Source organism: Rousettus aegyptiacus, unplaced genomic scaffold (genome assembly GCF_014176215.1).
Source record: "Rousettus aegyptiacus isolate mRouAeg1 unplaced genomic scaffold, mRouAeg1.p scaffold_m13_p_14, whole genome shotgun sequence".
Classification (NCBI taxonomy): domain Eukaryota; kingdom Metazoa; phylum Chordata; class Mammalia; order Chiroptera; family Pteropodidae; genus Rousettus; species Rousettus aegyptiacus.
The window spans coordinates 56342035-56355622 of record NW_023416289.1 but is presented as its reverse complement, the minus strand read 5'-3'; the positions used below and the strand labels follow the sequence as shown (position 1 = coordinate 56355622).

The 13588-nt window shown below is 46.9% G+C and overlaps 1 protein-coding gene across 2 annotated transcripts in view; it reads right to left on the bottom strand.

The window, feature by feature from the left end:
- The window catches only part of LOC107509365, a 951183-nt gene that overhangs the window by 835717 nt on the left and 101878 nt on the right, over positions 1-13588 (bottom strand). The gene's annotated exons all lie outside the window — the stretch shown is intronic.

The following is a 13588-nucleotide window of genomic DNA, read 5'->3' as shown; positions in this document are numbered from 1 at the left end:
CTACTGGTAGGGCACAGGCACGACTGATCTGAACTGATGCTGGCCCCTGTGCTGGAGCGGGGTTCTGGAGGCCCCTGCTGTGCTGGATGTTAACTGGCCTCCATGGGTGCAGCCAAAGCTGCCGCCATGGGCGGAGGCTGGCAGGGATGCCCACAGCTCAGAGCAGCAACTATTCGCCACTTTTTACGGCAAAACGGAGCGATAAGGTGCCCCCTCCCCCCCCACACACACACATTTCTCCTTCTTCCTCAGCCCCACCCTTCCAAACCTCTCCGTGTGAGTGAGGGCTGCTATCAGTGGCATAGCTCGGAGCTCCAGGTGAACGGTCCTCAGAGAGCAGGGTGGCCGAGGCCATGCACACAGTCAAACCCTGTCTGAAGCTGATGGGCCCACTCCCACAGGAGCCTGTCCAGAGATGAGGCAGGTCAGAGCAGGGTCCACCCAGAACCACCAGCTCCAGTCTCACAGACACGCAGGTCCAGCGTTGCCCGACCTAGTTACTGAAAAGAAGCCAGACACTCAGCGTTTCTAGCCTGTAACACTGTGCATGCTCGTGCCGGAGGGGCGAGCATGCGACTTCACGCTTAGCCAAAAGTGGCAGAGGAGCATGAAAGCGGATGTCCTCCAAGGAGCAGCAGAGGTGGTTGTTTTGTTTTTTTTTTTGTTTTGTTTTTGTCCAGGCAGGTTGTTCTTCCTCTTGATCGAGGGACCAGTGACCCATGTGTCCTGTGAAGCTGATGGGTAATTCCCCCTCCCTGGGGTCACCACTCTGCCCGCAGCAGGAAAGGCTAGCTCACAGCCCTTGGCCGCAGGAGCTGAGTTTGGCTCTGCCCTGATCGCCCCTTCATTCCGCATTCGAAGAAACAGCTGCCTCTGAGAAGGGCCCCTGGTCCATTCTTCAGTGCTTTCTGCGGCAAGAGGCTCCTCAGCTGCCTGCTCGGCCAGGCCCGACGTAGCTAACCCCTTCCAGAAATAAAACGGAAACTGGGCTTGGCCTTGGGACAACGGCAGCTGTTCCGCGCCATCAGAAAACAAAATCCTTGCACTTCAAAACCAGAGTTAGCAGTTTCAGAGAGCAGCTAAGTCAAAAGGAGATGGAGCCGAGAGTAGGGTCTGACCCGGACATCGCTCCCACCGAACCCTCGAACTCACGTAAAAACAACTTTAACACATTAAATGGCTAAAAAAAAAAAAAAAAAAAAAAATTTTTTTTTTCTTGAAAGGATGAACTTCCAGGCTCTTTATGGCTGCTTGAACAGAATGCATGGATTCATCTCATTACCCCTTTTCATCAACCAGTTTTAAGGAGGCATTATGTCAAAACTTCTATGGCTTCAATTACAAGGACGATGCGCGACTGTGTTGACCCGTCTCCACGAAGGCGGCCGGGGCGCCCCCTCTTTTGGCAATTGCTCCGAACTGCGCTTCGTCCACAATGAAGCGGATGAGACGAGACGTTCAGTTTGGTCGCTAGTAAAGATATCAAGCTCGCACCTGATATAGCTCTGTAGTTATTAGTATATTTTAACGTCGTTTTTCCCTTTTGAGCCTGCGCTTGGTAATCTCGAAAAATCTATTGAAAAAACGACTGGTACTAAAACTATTACTCCATTGGCCAAATTGTTTCCTCCCTGAGCCAACAGAAGCCTTTCCGTGACTCGTTTTTGTTTGTTTGTTCGTTCATTTGTTTTGCTTCATTTTAGATCGAAGATACACCTTGAAGGTAAATTTGTAAAGAATACCAAAATAATTGCAATTTTTATAGGATTATCTGTCTCCCAGCCATGTTTGCTGGAAAAAAATGTTGATGAATAAATTACAAAATTTTAAAAGACTTTTTTCCTCTCTCCATGTCAAATGAATATACATTTGCTGGCTTTTTGCATCTTCTATTGCGAAAGTATTTTTTTGTTTGTTTATTTGTTTTTTTTACTTCACTCTTGGGCTTTTTTTTTTTTTTCCCTGAACTAGGTTATGAACCTCCCTGTGAAAATCACCTGGTTTTTAATCTAAGACATTTTATCAGAGGATCATGTCATATAATAACCACGTAGTTAAGGTGAGCGCCAGGATTACTTGTCAATTTTTATTCTGGTTAATTAAAAGTCAATGTACTGAGATTTAAACACACACACACACACACACACACACACACACACACACACCCCTAGAAATGCCGGAGAACAGGGAAAGGGGTATTGAAAGAAGAGCATGTTGAAACTGTGTTTAGGAGTCCTTGGAATGAGAAGATCTGAGGAGGACATTTGGGGAACATGCTAAGCACGCTGCCATGCTCGAAGATGTGTTTTCAAGGAACTAGCGAGAAGTGACTGAGTGAAGGAAGTAAGAAAGGATCCTCTCATCGTGGGATGCTTCTATTAAGAAAGGAGAGATCAGATGTGAGCCTTAGACCTTGGGAACAAAGTCGGAAGGTCCAGAGCTTGACCCCCGTGAGGTCTACGGCTCGAGTCGGGCCTGGGATCCAGGGGTTTGGGGAGGGCTCTCCACAAGAGGGACCCCAGATGTCCTCTCAAAGGCATTTGGACAAGCCTCTCAGCTGAGGAGGTCAGGGCCTGCCTCGACCCACACCAGCGGGTGGGCAGTCAATCATCCCGTCCAATATCAAGCCTCATTTTCTTTAAAAGAACGTTTGTGTACTTTGTTCCAGGCAAGAAACTCAAGTGACCCCAGATTAACTGCAAGCTGTCCCCTGACCCAAATCAAAGGAGCACTCCAGCCCCTGCCATTCATCAGGTTTCTTTCAGCAAAGTCATCATGAAAGAGAAATAAGTTCACTCCCTTTTAAAAGGTAGTTCTTTGGGGAAGCAGATGTTGAACGGCAGCCTGGCAACCTGGTATGGCTGTTTAGGACAGGAAGTAGAGGTGGAAAAAAAAAAAAAATAGATTCCACAGAAACCGCAGAGGGAATGGAAAGAGGCAGAGCGTAATTACCTGCGTTGGAAGAGAGCCGGGTCCCAGCGCTAACCTCATTACTCTTACATTAAGAAGAAGAAGATTTTTCTCTAAAAACAGTCAGAGTGTTGCCCTGAGGTACCCACCCTTGTATAGCCGGCAGAGGAGGAGGAGAGACTGTTAAGAAGGGGAGAAGGGAGAAAGAGGAAATCAGACAGATAGACATAGAGCACCTTCTTTTTCTTTTTCTTTTTTTTTTTTAATACTCTTGGGCTTGCTGGCTGCTTTTCCAATCCACTTACCTTTTGGCAGACACCGAATCACATTAAAAATTCATCCTGTGATTCTCATACATTATCTCTGCGTCTGCATCAGATGGTGGGGGGGTGGGGGTGAGGCACACAGCCCCTGAAAAGATGGGGCCTATGCGTTTCTCAGAGTGGCCGTAACTTTTCCGTTTCCTATGTGATTGGGACAACATTTCGGCTCATACGGTATTAACAATTACTTCTTACTGGGGGAGAGAAGTATTGGGTTATGATTGTGGGCGGGGCCAGCATCTGGGTGCATAGTCTTATTTTTCCAGTTGCTGACTAGGTGATATTGGGTGAGTTACTTAAGCACTCTTTTTATTTATCTGTAAAATGGGCGACTGATAGAACTTGTGTGTGCGTGTGTGTGTTGAGTGATATAACACTTCCAAAGCGGCACGGGGTACTTGTTAGCTGGAATTGTTATTATTAATTACACTGCAAAATAAAAATCAAGATCAATTGAAACTATAAAGCCTGTTTCAGCTTCCAAAAGTCCCCTACAGGCAACAGGCCTTGGACGAGGGCTCTCTACAGCCACCTGCCGAATGAGACCATCATGCATTTTCCCAAACCAAGACCAGTTACGGTATCCCTATCGACTGACGGCTGGCTCCATTTTTCTTTTCTTTTTAGACTTGCTATGTCATGCATACAGGACTGGTTAAAAGTCTGTTGAAGCAAGACCCAATTTAAAAAAACAAAAATAAAAACAAAAAAAAAAACATGGAGGAGAAACGGACAGAGGAGGAAAGAAAATCTCACAGGGATGTGACAGAATTCAGGACCTGGGCATGCACTGTCTTTACAAGCTGAGTGGTCGATAGGGCTGCCTAAGACCACCCCCCAACACGGCCCCAGGAGAATTAGTAAAGAACCTGGCAGTGAGGGGGCGTGAGAGGAAAGCATTGGGCTGAAAGAGTGACCGATCTTGCTACAGAGCAGATGGATGGCTCTGCACGACCCAAACAGACATTCCCAGAGCCCTGGGCCACAGCATTGAGAGTCCAGACGCCACTCCTCCTTCCGAAGCAGTCATTAGTGACTGAAGTCACGGCTGACAATGGTGACGTTGGTTTCAAGCAACGGCTTCACAGCATCGACTGGAGGAAAGGTTACATCTCGGTGTGCCTGGTGGGCTGCTGGCACGTAGAGGAAATAATTGGTAGATTCGCAGCCGAGAGGGAAGCCAGTGGCTAGAACGGAAGGGCAGAGCTTCACACTTAGGGGAGAACGTCAGGGCGACTCTGTGAAACGGAACCAGGCATCCTTGCCGGGCTGCGGCCCTGAGACACCCCTGCACACACAACTGCACACACCTCACACGCGGGCACACAAACACCACCCACCACCTCCAACCCGGCCTTCTTTATAATCCGGCCTTTCTGTGTAGACAGGTCTTTTGTGTTTCCTTCTGTCCTCTACGGCGCCACAAGAATTTTCTCGCGTGCCGGCTGGAACGCATCGCAACTCTAGAAATGCCACGACGGATGACGAAAGAAGTGTGAGTGCCCAGCACCCGCGGGACGTGAGAGGCCTGAGACCCGGGCGAGTTGAGCTTCCCGTTCTGCCGGCTGCCCTGCAGCTCCACATAAACCACTGGTGAGACGCACGTCTGTCGCGTTTCAGTCAGCAGGATTTGGCTTTCGGGGAGGTGCCAAAGGGCCACATTGGTAGAAAGGGTACCGGAGACGGGCCGTGGGCGAGGCGGGGACCGTCTCTGAGTGTGCACGGGCATGTGTTCGTCCCCGTACGTCATTAATTCGTCGTAATGCCCCGTGCAGGGCTACCTCTGCCTTCAGAAAAAGAGCACACCTTAAGTAATCAGCTCGTTGCCACACTTAACTCAGATTTTGGGACCAAGCGCCTTCATATTTAACCACGTTAGCACAGGAGAGGCTTTATGCTGGAGACATCATTTCTAATATTTGGACTGAGGGCTGACAACTCAAGTGATTTTTTTTTTTTTTTTTTAGCCTTTGCAAGCCTCAGAGACTACGCCGCTGCAATTTGCATAGCGTAGGAGTTGTGCTATTCTGACTTCCTGCCTTTCTTCCGTCCCGCCTTCTTTCCTTTTTTCTCCTTTTCCTTTGAATTGTTATTTCCTGTGCTTATCGAGCTCCCGTACGTGTCCACAGAATAATAACGCACATTTAAATGACACCATTCATGACTCGGGATCATAAAGCACATTAATAGGTTGACCCGACCATCGCGAAAGGCCCGCAGAATTGCCCTAACTTCCCACGAAACGGATCGACCTTTCGGTGTGGATGAGAGCCGCTGCGTCGGAAATAAAAGCAATATGGCAGGTTCAGAAGATATTCTCCTAAATCACTTGGCGCTGCCGTTGATTGAAAATATTTAGATGGGGGTCTGACGAGCCAAGTTAAGCGCATGCCCTGAGTCCTGTGAGGAGTGCCTGGGAAATCATCGTGATTCACTCCTGAGATGGGCTCGGGCACTTGTTTTCTCTGGGAAACCAGCGAGATAAGGTTAAAGGCATAAAATAAACAGAAAAGAAGAAGAAGAAGAAAAAGAAAGAAGGAAACAAATGACAAATGAATAGAAATGTCAGCCAAAGGCTGGCGGGCCTGCCCTCCGATCTGACTGCTCTTCACCGAATGATAACCCATGGCCGACAAGGGCATCCCCCGGGCCCCGGTTGGTTTAATCAGGTGACCCTCCCAGGCCATCATCATGTAGAGCAGGCTCCAGCTGTCCTGAGCCAACAGAACAGCCTCCTCACTCTGATGGCAGAGTGCTCACCTGGGAGGTGTTAAATCTTCATTCCGTTCCCAGAGGGACCTCGTGTTCCCTGTAATTAACTCCTCACTGGATGTCTATATAACGGCCTCACTCCAGTGGTCATTAAGAATTGGTGCGATGGCTCCTGGAGACAGCTCCAGGGGCTTGTGGCTTGGTCGTTGTGGGGGCCCAGGGAGACGGGCTCGTCGGGGCCCGAGGGAGAGGGTTGGCGTGAGTTCCGCCGGCACAGGTGCGTGCACGCGCAGGGAAGTCACTCAGGGGAACTGCTGAGATTGCTCTTATTGTGGCATAGGAAACGCTTGTCAGACACGTCCTCTGATAGCATCAGCATCCAGGGCTGGAGGGAGGATAATGAAGAACCTCATCGCCGCGAACTCAGGTTTCATGGGCGGAAGAGGCTTAGTCTGACATGACCTAACTGTTCGGATTGGATGAAGAGAAACACTCGTTCAGGTGTGCCCAGCCATCCCATAAAGTGCACGCCGTTCCCAGGTCTGTAGAGGTAAAAGATCCTGAGAAATGTAGCCTTTTCTGACCAGCTCTTCCCCTGGAGTGCAGAAACCCCCGGATAGTCAAGTGCATTGTTTTCTATAAAATCTCTAAATAGGGAAGGAAATTATCCATGCTTGGAAGACGTGGAGAAGCACTCCAACACAGGCAGTATCCTTGAACTTCAGGGGACCAGAGCAGCATGTTGGGGGGCTGGTTTAAAATATAGATTCCTCAGCTTACACCCCATATAAACAAAGTCGTTTGGCCTGAAATAAGGCCTGAGAATCTGCACACCTGACATGCAGTCTCTCACTACGTTACAGCTATGATTATGGATATTAATAGGGTGTTACAGACATTAAGATTTGTGTTGTTATTTTACCTTAAAAAAAAATCTCTTTTTACTTTATTATTTAAAAATGTCATCAGGTTTTAATTATGTGTATATATGTATTTTACACACACACACACACAAACACACACACAAACATTTATACATACTACTCATTTCCTGTTATTACCAGATGGTGAACTGGTACCGACTCAGGCTATGATACATTCCAGCTATTTAGAAAAGACTAAACTGGACCCAGCATGTGTCAAGTCACTTTTCAGTTAATTCACAGACCTGAGAATTTTCACCAGAAATTTGAACATCCCCATGTTGTAAAAAGGCTCAGGAAATGAGTCATAAAAGCCAGGTTAGGGCAAAGCTTCGATTAGAACTTTGATCTTCTGGCTGTCGTTGGTGATGAGGAGTTTCAGGCTAATGAAACAGTCATTCTACTCATGATAATCACAGATCTTTAAGGAGGATTAGCTAACATACTCCTCATGCTCAGACTATGAAGCAGTTAGTATGTTTTTTTTTTTTTATTAAAAATCATTTTGTCAGCAAAGAATGTGAAGTTTAGGGTCGTCTTCCTAGCAAGTAGGGGAACAGGTTTCCAACTCAGGTTCTGAAACTCTAGGACTCACATTCTTATTCATATGACATATTGATCTAGCCATTCATTTCCCAAAGGGTGATGGGGGCACAGTGATGTTCATGACACAGTCCCTGCCTCTGGAGCTTAGAGACTGGTAGGATAAAAAGGCTCCCACCCTGGGCAATAGAACGTCATATAGCTAGAGCCACGGTGGAGGAAGAACAGACATGCTTCTTGCGGTGCAGTTAGGGAAGGCTTCCAGGCGAAGGGAACTTGGACGGAGGTGTGACAAGGACCTGGAGAGAGGAAAGGGAGCCGAGCGCTGAGAACGGCACGTGCCGAGGCCCGGACTGAGAGCGCATGCGGAAAAGTGGCCTGGCGAACACGCTGCGAGGCTGCGCCCTTACGTGTGCCACCGCCCAGCCAACGAAGCTGAACTCTGCAACTCGGTCCATGAGGGCTGCCAACCCACGCAGTCCTCACCGGCTCAGTAACATGGGCCTGGAGGATCTGCTCGGCTTCATGACGCCGTGAGGGCGACAGTGTCTCAGGAGGTTGTGAGACGTGGCAGGAAGAGGTCGGCTTTCGGGGCACGGAGATCTGTATTCAGCCCTCCCCTGCCCTCACTCACTAGCTGCCTTTTTCCCAACCACACTCAAGAACGATGAAGCCTTCCTTGCAGGGTTGTTGAGACGTCCTGGCCGTGTATTTAAATATCTAACACACAACACGTACGGCAAAGGCGAAGCCAAATTACACACCGGGGAGGAGTGTTTGATACACGTTTGGCAAAGCAATAATGTCCTTAATATAGAAAATCTTCCTATAAATCAATATAGAAAATCTTCCAAAGAGCACAAGGCCGCAGGAGAATGGATAAAGGCTATAATCAGGGTTCACAGAAAAGGAAATGCAAGAGGGTCTTAAATACGTAATATTTAAAAAGAAAACATGCTTGCTCTCACTCATATAAAATGAGTAAACATTAAAACCAGGATGAGATTTTTTTTTTTTTTCCCATCTTTCAGATAATCAACGTCACAAAAAGTTTGCCATCCCTTCGCGCTGGGCAAGAGGGACCGTTTTCTCAATACCTAGTGAAAACGTAGACAGGCAGGCTCCGCGACTCGGTGCCTGCCCTTTAGGAAGTGCGTCACGCCGAGGTACTGAGGCGCAGGTGCGAAGAGGTGTGCGTGAGAATGCTCACGGCGGCACACCGTCGCCTGCCACGGTATTCGAAACAACTCGGATGCCTGTCGACAGGGATCTAGTTCAACAAATCGTGGCAGACGGAAACAGGGCGATACGCAGCAGCGGCTGGAATGGGTGAGGCAGCTCGTTCACGAGGCGCTGCGGAGAGATCCCCGAGGCGGCGGCCACCCATTCCCTCCCGTGTGCCTGCACGTGCCCGGAGTGTCTCCGGAATCGTGCACCGTGACCCGACGACACTGGTTCCCTCCGGACGGCGGAACCGAATGGCTCGAGGACCGGAAAGGCGGGAGAGTCTTCGCAGTTTTGGATTTTCTATCTATTAATCACATAGAGATACTTTTAAAGCAGGAAAAAAACAACAACAACAACTGTACCGATAACCAGGGATCTAGAAAGACCGAATGCGTGGCGGTCCCCGATACGTACAGCTTAATCTCGAGCGTGTTATTCGGAAGGGATGAGTGAACTGGAACATCCGTACTCTCACCTGTGTCTTTTGTGACAAATGTCCCTTTTCACACGTTGGAGCAGCCTATCACTGATAAAGAAGCGCCGTAAGTAATACCGGAACGGAGCAAAACGGGCGGGCTGGTCCATCACCCGCGCCGTTGGCCTGCACTCAGAGCTTTGCTCGTCGGCGCCCTGTGGCAGCGAAGCAGAACGAAAGGGAAGGGTTTCGTTCTAGCTGCAACTTCCAGCTCCATCCACCGTCTTACCAGCTGTGTGACCTTCGGCAACTTACTGAACCTCTCTGAGACTTATCGCAGTCATAGGTTAAAGGAAGATATTTATTTTACTGGCGATGAGAGTATTAAATGAGAAAATTAAGGTACAGAACAACATGGACATACAATTGCTGTTGAATTTTGCTGCCGCTCCCAAAAAGAAAGTGTTTGTTTGTTTTTTAACTATTTGCTTTTCGTTTGCCTTCTACTTGCAGAAGTTCATGTTCCGATATTGCCGAGCTGCTTTTAGATTATTATTTTTCAAAAGTCCTAATAAAAGCATAGATCTTTTTTTTTTTTTTTTTTTTTTTGAGCTCTAGGCTCAGACTCAGAAACTAACTTTCAACATGATCTTGGAAAAGTCACTCATTCTTCCTGCCTGATATATCTATATCTATATCTATTTTTTTGATTTGCCAAATGATAATGATTATAATTGCATCATTTCATGGAGTTGTAAATCTCAGAGTATGTAAAAATATATTCGCGCATAGCAATTTAAAGTCAAAGACTTTTTAACAAATAAGCCAAAGTAACTGATTTACATTATGTACAATGCCCATTCCGGGATGAGTAACAGGCCGGGGGCATCGTGCAGAGGAAGCAAACTATAAACCCTCCCTCACCCCAACACTCCAATAAGCCCTCGTGCAGTAAGCAAGTCAATCTTGCAAAGCCTTCTTTAGACACTGGTACAAGTTCATATTTTAATGGCTAACTGGCTAGTAATTATGAAAGAGACTGTCTTGTGGAAATATAAACAATGGTTCAGAAAGGTAATGAGTGGTTCCAAAGCTTATCAGGAGCAGTGAAAAGAGAGAAAAAAGAAGAAAATCATGAGCATTGTTGTGTAGGACGGACAGCCCGGGCATCACGGAGAACACTGGGGGTCCAGAGCCCTGCCTCAAAGTCGTCAGGCCACTTTAGGGGAACTTGAACGAGACTGACAGTCCAACGGGGTGAAAAAGGCCCACACTCTTGACAGCCACGCAGAGGACCCCGAAGGCGAGAGTCTGGTTGGTCTCAGATGACTGAGCAGAGAGCATTATAGGACTAAGGAAAATGCTATGTTCGATTTAATTTCTCAGCTGACCAAACTGGACCCTGGACTTAGTCTATAGGCATAAAACTTTTCTGCCTAATACAATTAATCACCTGCGAAAGCCCCACATGCAGGTGCTCTGCACTCACAACAGGGAGCTGACGCTGAGCTGGATGTTTTCTTAGTAACATTTTGCTACTAAGAGTAACTATTTCGCATGGATTTTTGAAAGAATAATCCTAAATTCAAAGACGTTACTATTTTGTCCTCGTGAACCATCAAGATAACTTGGCAATTCCCATACTTGTGTAAATAATCTCTCCAGAAGGCAATAATTAAAAAAGATATATACCCATACCCTATGTAGATTTATATATCTTATGTATGTATGTGTACATAAAATGAAAGATTCTCATAAGAGAATTAATGTTTGAAACATATTTTGTTACTCAAACGACCACCAACACTTGAATTTGAGCTTCAAGAGTCAGTGAACATTTCAGTGTCCTGTGGTTTTTCACCTTGGAGTGGAATTATTTGGATAATATGCCAATATGGAAACTCACATGATTAGGGCTACAAGGCTGAGCCAGTTGAATACAATATAAAAGTAAAGTTTTTGCAGTTACTTCAGTAAACAGTCATTACGCCTGCCAATCAAAATCATTTAAAGTGTTCCAGTCCATTTAATTATTACTCTTTAGTTTAACGTCAAAATCAGTATAAGAAGCAGAGGGGAAAAAAAAAAAAAAACATGCTATCATAGGAATACTCTTCTGGAAAATTATACATTAGAAAAAGAAAGTACTCATGTACCTATATTCTTAGTTTTGAAAATAGTATTCTCCAGACTTCAGCTTGAATGAAAGTGCCCCAAGTTTTAAGTTACGGCAGCAGAGGTGGCAGCCAGAGCCGCAGGCTGAGGATGTCGACGTGGCCTGGAAGGTCTGAGAAGCCCAGGCTAAGCAGCGAGCCCTTTCGGATGACAGCTCAACGTGAAACGAGAGAAGCCGGCCTCGATCCGGCCTCCACCGCATGGGTGTCAACGTCAGAAAACGCTCCATCACACAGCCGGGGCGAGCGCAGGCTGACGGACACGGAGTCTGACCTCGCTTCCCCGGGGGACTATCCCTCCAGGTCATGGGTGAGGGGTACTGGCAAGGGTCACTGAGGGGGGGCGCGGAAGTACAGCTGCTTGCTCGAAACCCATCCCCTAATCAACAGGACTCGGCCTCGAGGGGTTGTCAGGCCGGCCCCTCCACCAGCGCTCACTCGCCGAACGAACGGGCAGAAAGCAAAGCCCAGGAACACTCTCTTTTTTTTTTTTTTTTTTTTTAAAGATCCAAAGCTGTATTGAAATAAAAGCATAAAGAAAAAAAATTAAAGCACGGGCCCAGCTCAGATGGGTGGGCTAAACTACCTGGTTGTTTTGGGCCACATCTGAGCCCTTTATTGCACAGACTAAAAAGAGCTCTGCTGAAGCAGATATGAGGAAAGGGAAAGATGGAAAGATAGATAGATAGATAGATAGATAGATAGATAGATAGATAGATGATGGATGGGAGGGAGAGAGGGAAGGAGGTAGAAAGGGAGGGTAGAAGGAATGAAGGCAGGAAGCATGGATGCATGAACAGGTGAATAGACGGACAGACAGAAGATAAATAATACATTTAGTTCTGCAGTTATGCCTTTATATCTGTAAATATATTAGTTACAGCGTCCTCTCATCTTACACATGTAGCCATGGTCGAGGCACACCAAGTCAGGCGGCGCACACACAGACCTCACTTTTATGTAATAAGAGATGTTTAACTTCCCATTGATGACTTCAGAATGAACTTCTGCCCTGTGGCCCTCAGTGACAGGCAGAAGCCTGCAGAGCCCTGAAGACAGACATCAGACTCCCTGGTTTATTGGGTACCTGGAAGCGATTTAGATTCAGGGCCAGGGGAGTGACATGTGCCGCCTTTGAAAACAGCATCCTCGGCCGCACTGCACTGTGCCTGTAGCGGGTACTTCAATGTCAAAGGTATTAAGGATCATCTTTTTCTTCCCTCAGCCCTATCTGTATCTCTGGACCCCACCTCTCCCTCTCATTAGGTTTAATGTCAGTGACTACTAGCTGGCCTGGAAGTAGAGATGTCAAGCTGAGCCTGCCAAGCTAGCAAGTAGTTTATGAGCCCTTCCAGCTGGAAAGAAGTAGGACCTGGTGGAGGTCCTTCCATGTGGAAAAAAGAGATATATTTCTCATACGTTTGTCCGAACCAATTACACACGCGTAGATAAATTATTTCTGACGCCTACTACATTTGTCCTATTTGTAGCCATCATAGAAAAAAAAAAAAGGGAAAAAAAGGAAAGCAAAAATTAATAGGGCATAGTCACATGATAGTCTACACGCTCACAAAGGATCCAAAATTAGAGGTTGAATTAATGAATTTATTTACTGGGCCAAATCACACTTAGGTTAGAGCAAAAAAAAAAAAAAGTCATATTTGTACATCTGTGTTCTAACATAATAGTGACTGCACAAATGTGTCAATGCTCTAGGACAGCGGTCCCCAACCTTTTCGGTGCCAAGGACCGGTGCTCCTATGAGAACCTAATGCCTGGTGATCTGAGGCAGAGCTGAGGCGGTGATGCTGGTGCTGGGGAGCGGCTGCAGATGAAGCTTGAGTCACACCGCTCACCTCCTGCTGTGCAGCCCGGGTCCTAACAGGCCACTGACCAGTACCGGTCCACAGCCAGGGGGGTTGGGGACCCCTGCATTAGGGGGGGGGGCCACCTATATATTTCTACAGGCTTGTGTTTCACAAACTTCGAGTAGAAAAATTAGGTAGAGGAACCTTATCAGTCAAAGTGTTAGCTAATACTGTTGAGTCCTTAAGTGTCCCTGACAGCTTTACGTGGATTATTCTTAAACCTTACAAGCACCTTATGAGGTAAGAATGGTGACTACAACCTCATTTTATAGAAAAGGAAACTGGGGCACAGAGAGGTTAATGGCATGTACACAATCTTGTGGGGACCCAGCAATCCAATTCTAAAGTCCGATCCACTTAAATCCCACACTATAGTGTGTCTCATCATTTTTTTGGTAATAGAGCTGGGTAAAACACTAATCTGAAGCCCCTGGTGCTTTTGCAGACTATGATACGATAGCACACGCTTTTTTCATTTACTTTCAATTTTATT